General features: G+C 36.9%; 1 protein-coding gene across 1 annotated transcript in view; it reads left to right on the forward strand.

The window, feature by feature from the left end:
• Positions 1-19,027, forward strand: part of OSBPL6 (oxysterol binding protein like 6) — a 182,973-nt gene that overhangs the window by 709 nt on the left and 163,237 nt on the right. The gene's annotated exons all lie outside the window — the stretch shown is intronic.

Below are 19,027 nucleotides of genomic sequence, written 5' to 3' on the forward strand. Positions count from 1 at the left end.
TCGCGGGGCACCCCTTCCCTCTCGCTGCTGGCGCCCCTGCAGCCTTCCCTGCAGCTTTCGTCCACACCCCAGCCAGGGCCGATTCTGCCTTCTCTGGTTCAGACTGGGACAGGGTTTGCATTGCAGTCAAAACGTGCTTCCCTTGCATCCAGCTGGGAACTGCCGGCAGATCGTGTCACCGGGGTTGTTGGGGGAGGAAGGGATGGGAGACCTGGGCAGGAAGCCGGGAAGAAGTAATGACACCAGCAGATCTTTTAAAAACCTCTAATGTTATAGACACATCTCTGCACGACACCTTTTAAGCTTTTTTTCCTCTTTTTTTTCGAAAGTTATGACCTATCATGATTTTGTGGCAGTTCTGTGATATACCTGAATGGTAGCTTAAACATAGAGACCTAAAGCAGGGGAAAGCATTACATAATGGACGTGAAGCAAATGACACGAAACTAAGTGAATCTAGTGGGTTGCCAGATTATTTCTTTCTCCCGGACACAGTCCTATAGGCTTTTTCTCTTTTAGAATTTCCATTTTTAAATCACTGGACTAGTTTTAGCAAATTGTGTATCATATTCGGTTGTGATATTTTCCAAATAAAATAATTTTTCTTGAACGTTTTTTTTTTTAATTTAAAAATTGCATGCTAATGGATGGTTGTATATCACAGAACTGATGAATAAATGTGGTCTTTCTTCAAAGGTAAAATTTAAAAATATCCCATCTTAATATCCTTAACTTTGTTTTCCTCTCGACTATATTACCCCACTCTCTTTGGTTTTTGGAAGCATTTCTACAGTTTTAGGTACTCAGGCTCACAATGCTGATATTTCTATCAAATGCTACAGCATTGCAGATACAAAGACTAATAATAAATGAAACAGAAGACCTCACAGTAACTCAGAATGAGCAGAGTTCCCAAGGTCGTAGGAAGCTGCAGCGTAACTCCGCTATCATCACCTACAGAGAATATGCATAGCCCTCATTGGGTTATAAGGAAGGCTCTGATTGGTGGAATATTATTCCTATTATTCTTTTATCTCTGGATTTTGTGTTTCCCCCTAAAATATTTTTTCTTAAAGTAGAAACAAAATATTTTGAAATTACAATCTTTGCTTTTAGAAAGCCTAAAAATCCTGCTTTTGCTCATTTTCAATTTGATGTTGGTAACTATGCATTCAGCGGATGCATTCCTTTTGGGATATCTCAATTATGATAGTTTATCACATATCTCTTGGTTATAGTATAATGTGATTCTGTTGGACTTTTACAAGATTGCATAGTATAAGTTTTCTTGTCCCTGGATTGCTTTAACCTTACATTAACTTTAGTCCAAGAGGGAAGGTAAATAAACTCTTTCCAGGATGAAATGTTTGTGGTTCAGTTAATGCATAAGTAGATAAAAGTTTTATATGACTTTATTCATGAAACTGTGGCATAAGAGAGATTTAAATTTTATTAAAATGCCAGGGTTAGGTAGCATTCACTAATCATTCAATGGATGATTACTTATTGAGCACCACCTGTTCAAGACACTGGTTTGGGCATGTGGGAGACACAAATAAAAAGATGTCCCTCCTCTTAGGAGTTTATAGTCTAGTTTAGGAGGATAAAGCATGAATTCTTAAAATGAGGATTTTTTTTTTTTACTTCAAAGGTTAAGTAGTAATTATAATTTTTTTCTGAGTTTGTTTTTAATGTTGAAAAAAGTCTCATACTATGTGTAGGCTTTTGGGACTCCCCTTACCCCAGCCGCATTCAACATTATGTCACTAAGATTCATCCATTATGTGTTTATAACACAAAATGTTTTCCTGTTCTCCTGCCAATGGCCTTCCCCCGCTCCCCCCGCCCCACTTAAAAAAATTGCAAAGAGTGCTGCTGTGATCATTCATGTTTCCCGGAGCACATGTGCAAGTGTTTCTCTTGGGTAAATACCAAGGTGAATATCAACTTACTAGATATTAAATTATTTTCCAAAATTGTTGTACTAATTTACAGAACCCAGGGAAACAAGCAAACACAAATCATCAAATAGAAAGAAGCATTTATGTGTGTGTGTGTGTGTGTGTGTGTGTGCGTGTGTGTGTGTTGAAATACACATTTTTTTTTAAAAAGGCAAGAGAATGATGAACTTAAACTTGGGATAGCTGTTGTCTTTTGAGAGGACCAGGAGGATGGCATGGGGAGGAACACATAGGTGGATGTAAGTTATTGGTAATGATAGAATACTTGGGTTTGGTGATAAGTTCATAGGTAATCATATTTAAAAAAAAAAAGAGTGATGCACGGATCAGTGATAATTTTAAAGTTTTAAGGAAAAAGAAAATAAGGGTAATACAGAGTCATCAGAAGGCAGAGCAGGCTACTGTACCAAAAGACCTACAAAGTGACAACTGAGGAATGAGGAAGCAGTCCCTGAATATAGTCATGAGTTGCTAAGAGTTCATGGGAGAGACTTACAGGAAGGATGAGCAGGAAGTGGCCTTGCTGAGAAGAGGAAGGTCATCTCAGACAGAGGAAATGGATTGAATAGAAGTAGAGGAAGCCATGGTAAAATTTTCCAACAGTGAACCACTCAGAAGGTTCATAAAGTCTAGGGAACTGATGGATTTGCCAGAGGGGAGGTGGTATTGGAGGGGTGAGACCCAAGGCAGGGCACCTGGTTAGAAGGCTGCTGATTGAGATGAGAGTTCTCCATTTGGAGAAAACTAAACAGGGAATTCCTTCTGATAGGAAAATCTATATGGTAAGCTGACAAAAGGCAGAGCTAGGAAACCCAAGTAGCTTAATATTCAGGACTATCTCAGTAGCTTAATATTCAGGACTATCTAAGGGAAAACTGGGTTACAGAGAGCATTAAGTATATAACTCAGCTCTTAAACTTAATAAATTTAAGTAAATAAGAAAATAAGTTTAAATAAGTAAAAATAAGTTTAAATAAGTAAAAAACATTTAAGTAAAATATTGGCATGTTATCATATGAATATATTTCACCAGTGTTATGAGACAGTACAAAGAAATCATGATTCAGACACAAAAATTATCTTCTTTTGATATGATGGATTTTGTTTTTCTGTTCAAGAAAAGCTATATATCAATTTATGAAATATATGAAGAAAATATCCAAACACTGGAAATACTCATATTTGCTTTAAGTGCTGATGCCTGTGTGAATAACCTTTATATTAGATTCATAAGATGTTAGAGCTGAAAAGGGTTTTAAAAAACTTGTATTCTGACCTCTCCCATTTTCAGGTGGGAAAACTGAGGCCCAGAGATTTCCCCGTGAGATGCTAGTCCCATGTGCAAATATAGCTAGGAGATAATGTGCCAAACAATTTACTTCTGTTGGTGGTAACAGAAAATAAAGTTTGTCCCTAAATTATGGGTAAGTGAATGAGAAAATGACCCAATAGCAACCTCCTCAGTGGGATTTTAAGCTTCCTTTCTATCATTCTACGCAAGTGGCTAGTGTAGAAAGTGAAATCATACATATGTTTAAATTTTTTCTTAGGTTTTTAAAGAAAAGGCTTTGTTTTTGAGGGTATGATGAGAAGAATAAATGCTACAGAAATCAGTATTTACATTTTTTTGGTGTTTGCTGTTTTGATACCCATAAATTATCTTGAGCTGTATATTTTTCTATCTCTTTTCCTTTGTCATTCTGTTTCTATATACTAATATGAGAGAAAATCAAAGTGTAGAGGAAATTGAGTCAGAAGTGGAACATTAACTTTTGTTTTTTTATCTTGCATCTTATCAAGGCAGTTCTCACTGAAGCTCTTGAGACAGACCTCTCCACCTTTTTGAAAAGAGTGTGGAAGTAGAAGAGAGAACAACAGCACTATATTTTTAGAATCTATTTTTCAAAAATCAAACCTAAAATAAACCTGGCCTCAATTTCCAGTAATAGCTTTATTTCACATCTCCTTACCTTGATATTTTTAATACATAATACAATGTTGTCAACTATTAAAGTTTGAAGAATAAATTATCTAAGAGACCATTAAAATAAAAAGGTTTTGTTTTTAAAAGGTTTTGTTTTGGAGGTAAAGTCTAAAGTCTCTTTTTATGTTAAAGTAAGATACCATTTTTGCTTTCTGTTTATCTGTAGCAGCTAGATAAGTTTTTGCATATTCTCACCCCATCAGGCAACAATCTGAACAGTTTTTGTTGCATAATTTCCCTAGAATAGAAAAAGTAGCACAGTTTGAATGGCATGTTGATTATGAAAAGACATTAATGAAATTCTTTTTGATCTCAGTAAACTTCAAATTGAAGCAAGAACTATAAAAAGAATATGATCTCAAAGGTAGGGCAAGCAAATGTAGGGTTCATGTTGAACTCCATGAAGAAAGCAAGAGAGAAGGAGAGGCCAAAATTCACAAGAACTCAGAATAATGGACTAGGAAGGTCAGGGCTGGAAGTAGATGGATATTATATCTCAGCTTGTCTTCCAGCCTCATTTAAAGAAGTACCAACAGAGGAAATAAAAGTATCAATCAGAAGGCTTATGGAGATCAGATATTAGGGGAGATGTCTGTCTCTACACTTAAAAAAAAAAAAAAGCTTTTAAAAATCTTGAAGAATACAGAAGGGGTAGATAAAAGATTGATAAATGAAACTTCATTTAAGAAAAGGTAGTATGTGTACAGGCAGGAGATAAACATCACCACACTAGGAAAAAACTATAAAGTGTCATAGACAAGGAGTAACTAATATCAAAGAGCTCTGATGTATCAATGAGAAAAATGACAGTTAATCTAATAGAAAAGGAGGCAAAGGCAAGGAACAAACAGTTCACAGAGAAGCGATTGCAAATGGTACTTACAAATGTGAAATTATGTTCAACTCAGGATAAAAGAAATATAATTTTTAACTAGTATTAAATTGGCACAGATCTTGACATTTGTTAATACCTTCTGATGGTGAGGCTTTGGGGGACACTGGCAGGCTCATACATTCTTGATAGGGGTACAAAATGGTCTAGCATCTAGTAGCAATTTGGAAATATTGCCATAATTAAAAATTTACCTAACTTCTCACCCCAGGAAATCTAAGAAAATTTTCAACAGATATACTTGTACATCACAAAATGAATTTGCACAACGACATCCATTGCAGCAGTATCTGTAATGAGAAAAGATTTAGAGGAAGCTAAATGTCTGTCAGTATGGGACTGGTTAAATAAGGAGCAGAAATAAAACTAGGTAGCTGTTAAAAGGAATGTGATCATTCTGTATTTGCCAACATGGAGTGATCTCTGAGATATAAGGGAACAAATCAAGGTGCAGAGTAGTATATAGCCATTGCTGTGAAATATGTGTTTATGCTTGTATCTGTTAAGACTGTCTCTGGAAGGTGACCCAAGAAACAGGTAATAGTGATTGCCTCTGGGGAAGAGAGCTGGGTGGTTGGGCCGGGGATGGGTGGGACACTTATTTAGTACACCCTTTACTACTGTTTGAAGTTTTAAATATGTGAAGTATTATCTATTCGAACCAAGATAATTTTTAAATTTTTTGAGGCTCACTTGTACTGATCAAGAATGTTAAGTAGTTGTAACCAATAATGTTCCTTTGCAACTTTGGGTCCCATTGTGTATTGATATAACACCATGGTAGTTGCCATAAAGACTCACCCTCACTACTACCCTCACAGGCTAACATTCAAGGAGGAGGGAAACTAGAAGCAGTTGCCTTGTCCTTGCCATGGTGCTTCCAGCTAACTGCTCTTACTGGGAGGGAGACTGAGGGGACATTGATTAGGACCTGAGAGGGGAGGAGGATTCAGGGAGAACAGACATTGAAGAAGGTGGTGAAAGAGCACAGAAATTGCGATGATATTAATTTCTAGCTCCAACTTCATCAGATGTAGCTTACAATGATAAGACAGAGAAAAATGTTATTTTATGGGTCACAGCCTTGAAATCCTCTGCTACCCCTGAGGTTTGGTATGGTGTCTAGGATCTGCATTTTTAAAAAAGTGGCCTTGGTTTTGGGAGCCTGTGCTGGGAATCACGTATCTCTTCCGTCTTCCTACTTTTATGATGAGATTATCCCCTTCATCTCCTGAAATATCTATTGCCTGGAATATTTTTATAATAACTTCTAAAACTTTTTATGGTATTCTGCTCTTAGACACATGCTTTCATAAGAATGATTGTTTCATTGTACCTTTGTCCTCCAAGGGCCCACAAAAGGGTACCGAATATTAAGGCACACAATAGTAAGATGGAAAAAGCCGAGGTAACAACTTAATGCTTGGTGGGTCATAGCTTTGGGAACAGTAATTATATGCTGATACGAATTTAATAAACAATGATATGAAGAATTATGAGTTACATTGAAGAAAATAAAAAACTTTCCAAGCACGACCAGAGATATCGTGCTACAAACTAATTTTCCCCCAAAGAAATAAAAATAGTTTAGTTATCATCATTAATACATATTTATGCAAAGTTAGTAGATATAGCCCTTCGTTTGGAATTGGTAGTTTTAAGTCAAGAATAACACTGACAAAATATACAGGGGAAAACGTTGTGCCAGTCTCTTTCTTTTAACCTCTAGGCACGAATTTAGGATTAGATATGTGTCCTAATTAATGAATAAAGTAAGTAACAGATATTTCTTTTCTCTGCAGAAGTTCTGACATTTTAATGGCTATGTTCTTTTTCAAACAAGTTTATTTGGAAATGAGGAGGAATAGGCAGCAACCTTGTAGCAGCAGGGAAGCTTTAGGTGTCCAAGCAGAGTGATTTGAAGAGCAAAGATTGCTAGAGGTGGATGGGGAAGGGTCAGAAAAGCTCATCACAGAAGAGGAGGCACTAGAATGACCTTTGGGAGCTTGGCTTTGTGGAGGATGTGTGGGAGTAGCTAGAAAACCCTTTCTATAACTTCCCAGGGCTGTTGAAACTTCAAGATGTATTGGATCCTTAACTACTGTATCTAATATATCTAATTCCTACTAGAATTTTGGGAGCAGGTTTTATCTGACATGAATGAACATATAACTGCATTTAAGAGATTAGCAGCATATAGTAAATACATGTAATAACAATATTGTGCTAAACTGCTGCTTCTTGCCACACACATTTAATTTCTTTTTTTCAATATATCCTTCTGTGAAAATAGCCTGTTATCTTGCAATCTTGTAATACACTTTTTTTTTTTTTTTTCGTTTGGAGAAGCAGTATATATTTGACAGGAAGAGCCTTTGAGTAGGGATCATGGCTACCCAAGTTCTTTCCCCAGCCTCTCTTCTTACTAAGCAGCTCACCCTAGGCCAGTAACCTCTGGGAGCCTCATCTGCTAAATGAGGGTAAAATGGTCACTGGGATGATCACATTTCACATTAGTATGTGAAAACACTTAGAGAACTGTTAAGTCTTATGTAGACAGAAAGTACAGTTGTTAATCATTACATTAAATTTCCAATTACCTAGAAAACAAATAACCAGAAAACCAAAATAACTACATTTTCTCTGTAGACTGGTCCAGCGATGACTGATTTCATGCTAACCTGCCCTGTGGTGCTATAAAATTCAGAAGTACCTTGGAAATCAAATACAAATAACATCGTATTACATTTTAATAGTATTTTTTTTTAATGGTCAACATTATGGTTTTTGCAAAATTAGTTTATCATATGTGGAACTTCCAAGTAGTAAATCTTAATTTCTGACCAATTTGGGGTAAAGCAGGCATCAGTCACCAAGGTCAGATGCTTCCAAGGGTGCTACCCTTCCCTCTCCCCAACCCAGAGGCCTTTTGTTCCCTCTCAGCCCCCGTTGTCCTGCCATTGCCCTTTCCGCACCAGTCTCCCTCTTCTGGAACATTCCTTCCTTCTAGCACCGTCACCCCTCATCCTTCATAAAACACCATGGCACTCACTATCCCATACAACTCTGCAGCTTCTTCTCATTCCCCCATTTCACTGTGTGTTTTTCTTTGGTTGCTTCCTTGTATATTTTGTCTCCCCTAGTGTGGGGGGGCTCCTTTTTGGGGGCCAGGCCCCATTACTGTTCCTTTCTGTCTTTAAAGCTCCTTCGACCTCCATTCTGTTGGGCATCTGGTTGGTTCCCTCAGAGCACATTTCCCTGTTCTTAGCTCCTCATTTTTCTGGATCATCAAGGAAAGAAGTAATCCCCACAAGTGACACCCCCATTAAACATGAACCTTTCCTCCCTTAATTTCAAACCTTTTTTTAAAAAATGGAAATCTTTCTAGAATGTTTTATATACTTAACTTTTAAAAAATTGCATATAGAGACCCCAACACCTGAGAGCCCCCTACAGAGACTAAGAATGCTTGTGGGTGTTCATACCTACACTAACGATGGCTTTGACTATGGGGCGCCAGTTGCTCCCTTTCCAAATAACCTCAGAATTCTTCTCCTTTGTCTTCTAACTGACTTGTGTTTCTTGAAGATCTTTTGCTTTCTCCTTCCATTTGCCATCGGGCTTCTGACCCCTCTGCACGCTGCCCTTCTAGGAGATGAGTCTCCCTCCTGACACATAGGAAACATTGGTTGAAAAAATAAATTTATTTCAGACACATCTGTGAAGTAGTCAGGAATGCTTCTTGCCTCTCATTTTGCTGAAGCTGTTTTTCTTCAGATCATAGGATTTTTTTCCCAGATAGTGCCAGATAGTTAAGATGGTACGAAGTCTCACTCAGGGCTAAATAAATCTGGTACTAGACATTGTTATTAGAATATAGGAGAGTATAGTTGCTCTGAATGTTCTGATATTCTTTAATCCTATTATCTTCTTGAGCACCTTCTGTGTGCCAGGCTCTGTGCTTTGACATCGGAAAAAGCCCCTGCTCTCCTAGAACTGAGATTCTAATGAAGGGAGACAATCAGTAAAAGAACATTGCTGTTTTAGATACTATTAACTATGATGACAGTAAAAGTGACTGATGGGGCAAGAGCAGTTGGTGGTGGTGGGTTATTAGTTTCCTGGGGCTGCCATAACAAAGTACCATGAACTGGGTGGCATAAAACAAAAGAAATGTATACTTTCACAGTACTGGAGGCTAGAAGTCCAAAATCAAGATGGATCCTTCCTTTCCTCTTCCACCTTCTGGCAGCCCCAGGAATTCCTTGACTTGTGGTTAGCATAACTCCAGTCTCTGCTTCCTTCACATGGCTTCCTTCCTTGAGTCTTTGTGTGTGTTCACATCTCCTCCTCCCATGATGACACTAGTCCTAATGGATTAAGGACTAACCCTTACTCCAGTATGACCTCATCGTAACTAATTACCTTGTAACAGCGCTGTTTCCAAATATGGTCACATTCTGAGGTGTTGGGGATAGGACTTCAATATATCTTTTTGGGAGACACAGTTCACACCATAAGAGTAGGTTTCTTGGGGCGGCCAAGCAAGGCCTGGCTAGGTTGAGCTGAGCCTGAATGATGGGAAGGGTCAGAAAAAGTCTGGGTGCAGATCTTTTCTTTGCAGAGGGAACAGCAAGGAAAAGGACCTGGGGAATGAACCTTTTAGAGTCTAAGCTATGTACATTATCTTTACACTCTTTTAAAGGACAAAAAAAAAAAAAATGTCTGGTTTGGGAAGATTATTTTTATAGTTAAAGTTAATGGGATTTTACTTTTGAGCACTCTTGGATGTTTTTACTTTTAGTCAGGCAAAGACGGAAACAATTTTTTTTTTTAAATTAACGACTGAGAAATCAGGACTACCAGCAGTGGCTAATCACATTTTAAGAATTTTGTTGATTAAAAGTTTGCTTTGCATTTTAATAGTAGAATTCTCCATCACTCTATTTGGGTTTATTAACTTAAAAGCTTTACATATAACAACATCTGATAATTAAGTGGACTTTGTCATAGTAGACATTATTTTCCAGTGGTAAGAAATTAATTAAGACTAAGTATAGCTTCTAAAACCTAACATTAAATTGTAATTTTCAACAAGATTGTAACATTATTGTGGTTGTCTTCTATGACACCTAGTGCTAAGTAGCATTAGTGTGATTTATGTTACATATTTACAAAAATTTTTAGCTTTTTAATTAAAAAATTGATATAGAATAGAGAAATATTTATATGGAAATATAAATTTCCCAAGATAGTTAATCAGGAAGATTCCATGTTAGACTGGTAACACCTTTAAGCGTTCGGAAGTAGGATAAAATAACTTAGGATATTATAATATTTAATACAGTATAAATACGAATTTAATACAAAATTGACATTATAAATATGCATTAGTACATTGTATAAGTATATTTTAACCAGAACTGTGATATAGTTTGTTTAATGTTACAGAAAAAATATATTACTTATGAATAACAAGTTTCCATAAAAACTTCTAAATAAGTTCAAAAATGCTTATGTAGAATTAGATTTTTATGTAGAATTAGGTCAATGGCTATTTAGGTGAGGCTTTGGATTACAAGCACAGACTGAGGCTGAGGCTGCCCAGGTTCAAATCCTGGCCTCACTTTGTCCAGCTGTGTGATCTTGAATAAGTCATTTAACCCTTCTCTGCCTTCGTTACCTCATTCGTGAAATGGAAAATGTAAAAATAGTAACACAAAGGGTTGTTGGGAGGATAGAGTGAGTTAATGCAAATACATTTTTTTTGGAATGGGCACATAGCAAGTGCTGTGTAAGTGCTAACTGTTATTATTTTTAGCATGTTAATTGAAAATTAGATATATTACTATTCATTATGTAAAATGTAAATACAGCCATCTATCTTATGCCTTGTTACAAATCAAAAGCTAATTTGAGAAAGACAAGAAAATTGCCAACAGTATTTGCAAGGCTCTGTTTTAATGTTAATGTATTAAAAGTATTTTATATGCTTACCCACTTAGTTACTTATAACAATGACTACGTTCAAGAGATTTTGTTAGGTCTTGAGGGAGAAAGAAAGAGAATTAAGTTGTCGATCCTGCTCTCAAGAACCTGCCCATCCAATGAGGGAAGATAAGACATAATTTAGTATAATATGAAGTGTAATGAGGTAAGTGTCACACCAAGAATGTGATTTAGTGCTGTGAGTACCTCTAGGGACGGGGAAGCATTTGAGGAGGTTTTGTGGGTAAGAGGGGCATGGATAATTTAGGAACTGATGACATATTTAGAGGATGGGAAGAATAGGAGAAATCTGAGGTAGAGAAGGAACAGTTAGATAAAGAGGCTGGAGACAGACAGTCAAGTCCCCAAGTTGGAAAGAATTTCTAGGAGGAGAAATGGGCTATCACAAATATTATAGAAGAGTCAAGGAAAGTAAGGATTGAAAAAAGACCCTGAAAAGCCTTTCCCCCTATCTTTCTTGGGACCAGAGAGATTGCACTGGGGATTCATTGGCTTTTCTTGACAAAATAACATGTAGTAGAATTTCTGGACATGGCATGTAACTGAAAAAGCAAAAGGTCAGGTAGGATATAGTCTATTTATATTGATGTAATTCGATATAGGTTTTTAGGCTTGTGGAGATACTGATGTGATTCTGTATAAATAGTGCCATTTCTAGGAGTTGGTTTTTTTTTTTGTTTGTTTGTTTTAAGAGCACTTTTAAGACCAGCTACCATTCACGTAGCATTTCTTGTCTGCCAAACATTCTCCGAAGCATTCGAAATGATTATCTTACTGTTTAAAGCCTTGCAACTGCTCTTGCGGTAGATACTGTTACTTCCATTTTACAGACGAAAAAGCCATGGTCCAGATAGGAGGTGACCAGCTCACAGTGTATTTAAAGGAAGTGACCAAGCTGGATTCGAACCTAGCCTGTGTGGCCCCGAAGCCTGGACTCTTAACCAATTATTTTAGATAATAATTTAGTAACCTCAAGGCATTTTCGATGCAGAGTTGTTAAGACCCAACTTTCACTGAACCAGCCATACTGGCCTCCTTGCTGTTCTTTAAATAAACCTGGGTTATTCCCACTTCAGGGCCTTGGCGCTTGTTCTTTTTCTTTCTTTAGCACACTCCTCCCCTCTGCTTTGCTTGATGGGCTCCTGCTCACCTTTCCTCTGTCCGCTCGAATGTCAGAGCAGTCTTCCCCAGCACTCCACTGAAGTATGTCCATTGCCACCCCACCCCCTGCCCCAGTGCATCCCTGTCTGAGAATGCCTCCTTCCTTATTTGTTTATTTGTTGTTGTTTCCAGTGTCTAGCTTAGGTGCTGTATTCCCAGGACCTTGGACGGGTGCTCAATAAATATTTGTGGAATAAATGTATAATACCTTAAAGATACAGGATTTTAAGTAACTTGTTGAGATTTTTTTGGTTTATGGAGATATTAGATGTATCAGTTCATGTCAGTGATTATCTCGTATTTAATATATATGCCTTTTTTCAATAGGTTTGAATTGAAAGTGGGGTGACATTTTAAAGGAAAGTCCTAAAAATTTCAACTGTATTAAAAGTGAAACAAGTTTATTTTAGAAAAATTTGCAAACTTAGAAAACTGTGTTTTAAAATGACCTATAATAATATTTCTTCTAGAAGCTAAATTTTAACATTTGGATATATTTCTTCAATTTTTTGCAAATTGGTTTCTTTTACTCAGCAATGTATCATGAATATTTCTTGTCATTGATTATTCTTCTAAACTTCATGAAGTAGACTTTCTTTTTTAGAGCAGTTTTAAATTCACAGCAGAATTGAGTACAGAGATTTCCCACGTACTCTCTTCCCCTAAACAAGCTCAATGTCCATTGTCAACACCCCACACCAGAGTGGGATATTTTTTACAATCGACAAACCTACTTTGACACATCATCATCACCTTAAGTCCATAGTTTACTGTTATGGTTCCCTCTTGCTGTTGTACATTCCATGGGTTTTGACAAATATGTAATGACTTGTATCCATCGTTATAGTAACATACAGAATAGTTTCACTGCTCTAAAAATCCTCTTTTCTCCACCTGTTCATCCCTTCCTCCCCCAACCCCTGGCAACCACTGATCTTTTTACTGTCTCTGTAACTAAATGTAATTTTTAACAGCTGCAGAATATTCCATTTTATGTACTTGCCAAGTTTTACTTAATTCTAGTTGGGCAGTTAGGTGGTTTTTTGGCATGATCATTCATGTGACGAATGGCCTTGTCTAGAGATCTTTGTATACAACTCTGATTATTCCCTAGAATGGCAATATTAAGGACTCAGGGATATGAACGCTTTAAGACCTTTGTCATATATCCTTTAACAGCCTAGTCCTTCAGACATTTTTTAAAATCATTCTTTTATTCCCACTAAGAGCATATGGAAAGGATGAGTAAAAAAGATTTGTCTTATGAGTTGTGAAAATGTAGTCACAATAATGGTATCTGGTGCATGTGCAATTTATTATGTGCTAGGCATAGTTTTAAGTGCTTTACTTGAAGTAACTCATTTAATCCTCACAATAATGCTGTTGATTAATACTTTTATTAGCTCCGTTTTAGAGATGGGAAACTGAGGCACACGGTAGTTAAGTGACTTGCTGCAGTGATTTCCTTAACTGTAACATGGGTATGCTATTAGAACCTAACTCTCCAATTGTCACGTTAAGTGTTCTGAGCTTTTCTGGCTCCTGATGAAGACTAACCAGATATCACCAGTGGAATTAGGGCATTATCGCTGCTGTTGAAGTAGTAGCATCAAACACACAACAACTAAAGTAGCCATAGAAAACTTAAATGCCTCTTAGTTTTTCAGTTAATGGATAAATATTCAAATAGAAAGTTTCCTTCAAATTCAACTTGGTCTAGTTCACTTCGACATTTAGTACATTGGTAATGTTTAGTGGCTATTACTTAATGATAGTTTATGAATTGTTTTATTTTTCTGAGAGAAAATTGGAACTAGCATATGTCCATTGGATGCTTTGGATTTTGGATTGGACGCTTTGGTTTTGCCATCTTCAGTGTATAAATACTATCTGGCAGATAGTAAAAATATGACCAAAATTATTAATCCCGACTGGTGATTAGAAGAAACATACATAAAACTCAGTTTTCTAAAATCAAAACGAGAGCTTCCATGTGTCAGTATATTAAGGCAGCCTTTTGATTTTTGGCATTACAGTGGAAATTCTGCTTTAAACAATTCTGCTGTTTTCTCTCAAGCCCGAACCATTACTCTTTCTACACACTTAATATTTCTATTGAATTGCTCCTGAGAATGATTGTGTATTTGCTGCTATGTGTTTTTCTAGTCTTTTTAGAAGGAGACAGACTGATTTTATTGCCTAGGTTTGAGGCTATATCCCATGGCTTCCTGGCTCACTGAGATACTGAGTCTTCAACCTTTAGCTGCCTTCGAATGACTGCTCAGATGCCATTGGGAGTCTCAATGCGACTGATAGCCATTAAGGGTTGTTTTTTATTTTCTCTTGTTAAATCCCCAAAACTAATGCTGTTAAAAGGCTTTTCATACAAATGGAAAGCTCATCTATTCATCTTTTTAACTCCCACATCACATAGCCTTGTACGTCGTGGCCTTTCAGTAAATGTTGTTGAATATATAATTTTTGTTAACTGATTCATATAAAATTACACTGTACATTGTTTGCTATTAGAAATGCTAATTGTAGGTTTGTTTAGTTTGTATTTACACTCTAATCTTTGGGAGCACTGAAGAAAAAACTTACGGAGTTTTTTCCCTTAAAATTTGAAGGAAACCATATTTAGATAAAGCAGTGCTATACTTCTATTTTCCAATGTCCATAATAGGGCAGCAACTGACTATTTGTTTCTCTATATAAAAAATATTAAAGACAACTTTGATTCAGGTGTACAATTTAACAAACAAACAAACAAAAAAACAAGTTTGAGAAGAATGCCTAATTAGTCCTTGTGAGCAAGCCACATAATGTGAAATGATAAGGTTTAGGGATTAGATTTTTCAAAGCCAGGAATAAAGTAAACAAAGGTTAAAATGCATTTCTTGAAGTTGAATATGCTGAAGCTTTTTATTCGGTTCTTTTTGGCTTAAAACAGGCCATTTGACATGTATGAGTAAAATGCAAAAAAGTTTCTGTTTTTCAGATACTTTTAATTTAAAAGCTACCCATAAATCATAACTTTCTTCATTTCTCCTCAGCTGGCAAAGGTATGATGACTGACTGAAAACAGGAAATTAGTAATCTCTTTTTGAGGGTGGTGGTAGAATGTTGTTCCTAACAAATTAGCTCATACATCTGCCCCCAAGTTTCAGTTTAAATATGGGACTCTGATGATGATATTACATCTAAAAGTGCTTTGTGCCAGCATATATTACTGTGCGTTGTGGCAGGAGGGTGTTATTTGATCATTTAAGCTATTTTCCATAATTCTTTAGAATTTTCTTTCTAAAATAGATGGATTTTCTTTAGGAATTCCAGAAAGCCTTGAGATAAATTTTCCTAAAATTATATGCTTTACAAATGTATATTACTATTTTATTGAGAATCAAGATTAAAATCATCTTTCCAATTTTAAGATAATTAAGAATCATGGTTAACACTCTATTAAAGAACATATTGGGGCTGGGGAAAGGGCAAAATGAGTGAAGGGGGTCAATTGCACAGTAAGAGATGGAAACTAGACCTTTGGTAGTGAGCACATTGGAATATCTACAGATGTAGAATTACAGTGTCGTACACTTGAAACTTATATAATGTTACAAACCAATGTTACGGCAAAAAAAAATACATATATATATACATTGGTAGGCAGTATTTAAAATTGGCAGTTGGTTATCAGCTGATTTTCATAAAATCAGAATGATAATTTGAGAGGTAAAGAATGGCCATCCTTCAAAATAAGGTCTCAGATTACTTAGACTATTTTGTGACAAACAGATACCAGAAGTATCTGTCATTATGTTTTCTTAATGTCTCAATACCTGAGACTTAACTAACACATTAACTTCTAGGATAATCAGAGTCACAGAAAGGATCTTGGATACCATCTGGTCTACCTTCCTCATTTTGTGGATGAGGTTCTGAGAGGTTGAGTGAGGTGTCCAAGTCAGTGCCAGACTTATACCAACTATCATGTGCCTGGCTACTAAACTATCCTGACCTGGTACATGGTACCACATTAAGGTTGATTTGCAAATATTTGTATAGATGTAGAAAAAATGGTGATGGGACCAATGGTATTTTTTTTTTTTTTTGAGAATTTTTATGAATTTGAGAAAAACTGATGACAATTGCCAGGAACCACAATCTCAACGAATTGAGAAAGTGCTCCAGAGAATGGCAGTTTTGCAGCTTATTTTATACATTAGAATCAAAGGAGGAGACGTAAGGAGGGTTACATGAAATCTACTGGTGGTAGATTAAGGAGCTGGGAGGAAGCAAAGTGGAGAAATCTCTAGGAGTAGATAAAAGGCAAAATGGAGAAACATATCCTTCTTTTACATTGCTAGGCATAGGATAGTTAATACTTAGCATTTACAGCACATAGAGATGGTATGTGGGAAACAAGGTAACAATGAGGGAGTCTGTGGTCTGTGCTCTGGTGCTTGCGGTTGTGCCTTCAAGGAGTAGAAAAAGGAAATGACTGACATCTCAAAGGTATGTTATCCTACATGCATAAGAACAATGGATAGAGCTCAGATAAGGTAAAGACTGACCTTTGCTAAGGAAGCTATTGGCCTGGGACGTGACTACCTGCTACGACCTGTCCAGTTAGGAATTTGTTATCAGACCTTCCTGTATAGTTAATTTTGGCCACTGAGCTTGTTGGGCCTGCCCTGTGGCCCCTCTGAGCTTGTCAGGTTTATTGCATAGCCCCATTGTCGCTCACAGGCCCTAGCGATTATCTTGCCGAGCAGGCCCGGGTGTGTGTGGGGCACCCAGGCTCTGTGCCCAGTTCAGAGCTGCTGCGCTAAGGGCTCTGTTGTCCTGAGGACCTCAGGAGGGCTGTGGGGTAAAAGGTTTACTGAGGTCATGTCCCTTGACTCAGTAACAGTGGCTGGTTCTCAAGGTATTTCAGCACAGAGCAAAGATCCACCATTCAGAAAAAGGAGTGAGAGACCCCACAGCTCTTTTATTAGGTTGAACCCAGAGGGGATTCTTCCTTCAGGACCCCAGCCCTGCTGCTCTGGAGATGCTTGACTGATATTGACTGAAGCTCCCGGGCCCTGGCAGGGATGGACTCTTAGATGCTGGAGGACTTTGCAGGAGAAAGCCACCCCTCTCTCTTCATCTGTTTTATAGTGCCTACTTATCTATCTACAGATGGGTTTAGTACTTTCTGAATGAAGAATGCCTGGCATCTCGCCTGCAGGCCTTACCGTGCACATTCCTCCAGAATGGTATATTTTTCATCCTGAGAATTTGGTGTGTAGATTAGGGTTCGTGGCTGCTCTTACATGTGCTAGTTACTGCAGTTATAGTGCTTTTTCAGATCTGATGTCAGCTTTAAAATCATCACATCGAAGGCACATACAGTCCTGTCTTAGTCAGTTTGGGCTGCTGTATAAACTGCCATAGACTGAGTGGCTTATAATAAACAGACATTTATTTCTCACAGTTCTGGAGGCTGGAAGTCCAAGGTTAGGGTGCCAACATAGTCCGGTTCTGATGAGGGCCCTTTTCTGGGTTGCAGTCTTCTGTTATCCTCACATGGCAGTAAGAGGGAGAGAGCTCTTGAGGGTCTTTTTCATAAGAACACTGATCTCATTCATGATCTCATGACCTAATTACCCCCTCCCCCAGCCCCAGCAAAGGCTTCACCTCCTGATATCTCGAGTGTTAGGATTTCAATAGAAGAATTTTTGGGGACACAAACATTCAGTCCATTGCATTGCTCCTTAGTAAAAAGTTTATTGAATAAACAAATGAACCATTTAGAAAGAGCAATTTTGGGGGAATGGCAGAATTCAGATAGAGCTGGGGTTGTAGTTATTAACCAGCCATTCCAATGTGACACAGCAATGAGTACTTACTCTGTAGGAACCTTATAATAGCATACAGTTCCCCCTTGAACAGCATGGATTTGAACTGTGTGGGTCCACTTATGCACAGATTTTTTTCAGTAAATATTGTAAATGTATTTTCTCTTCCTTATGCTTTTAACATTTTCTTCTCTCTAGCTTACTTTATTATAAGAATACAGTATATAATATATATAACAAAATACATATTAATTAAGTAATTAGTAAGGCTTCTAGTCAACATCGGGCTGTTGGTAGTTAAGTTTTCTGGGAGTCAGAAGTGATTTCGACTGCACTGGAGGTCAGTGTCCTTTACCTGCATGATATTGAGGGGTCAACTGTACTTTCATTTCTCCCCTCCAGCCTTTGTGCTGTTGTTATCATATGTTTAACTTTACACATGTTGTAAAACCCCACATTACATTGTAATCATATTTTAAATAGTCTATTATCTTTTAAAGAGATTTAATAGTAATTTAAAAATTCCTATATATCTAGCCATGTATTTACCATTGATAGTACCCTTCATGCCTTTTTGTGGGTTCATATTTCCCTCTGGAGTCATTTTCCTTCTGCTTAAAGGATTTCCTTTAACATTTCTTATGTCTAATGATGATGAATTTTTTCAGAATTTTTGTGTTCAAAATACCTTTATTTTGTCTTCAGTTTTGAAAGCTGTTTTCACTGGATATAAAAATCTGAGTAGACAATAGTATTTTCTTTCAATACTTTAAAGATATTGCTTCCAGCCTTCTAGCTTAAATGGTTTCCAGTGATAAATCTGCTGTTAGCCTTATTATTGTACATATTGTGTCTTTTTTTCCCCCTCTGGCTGTTTTAAAGATTTTTCTCTTTATCACTGGTCTTGAGCAATTTGATTATGATATGCCATGATATGGTTTTCTTCATGTCTCTTTAGCTTGAGGTTTATTGAGCTTCTTGGATCTGTGGGGTTTTAGTTTTCAAAAAAGTTTGAAATTTTTCTGTCATAATTTTTTCAAAAAATGTTTTCTCTTCTTTGCTTTCCTTTTCTTTGGGAGACTCTATTTACCAGTATATTAGACTCATCGAAGTTGTCTTAAAGCTCTCTGATACTCTGTTCATTTTAAAAAAAATTCTGTTTTCTCTCTGTGTTACTTTGGAT

Source organism: Pteropus alecto, unplaced genomic scaffold, assembly GCF_000325575.1.
Source record: "Pteropus alecto unplaced genomic scaffold, ASM32557v1 scaffold3, whole genome shotgun sequence".
Lineage (NCBI taxonomy): Eukaryota > Metazoa > Chordata > Mammalia > Chiroptera > Pteropodidae > Pteropus > Pteropus alecto.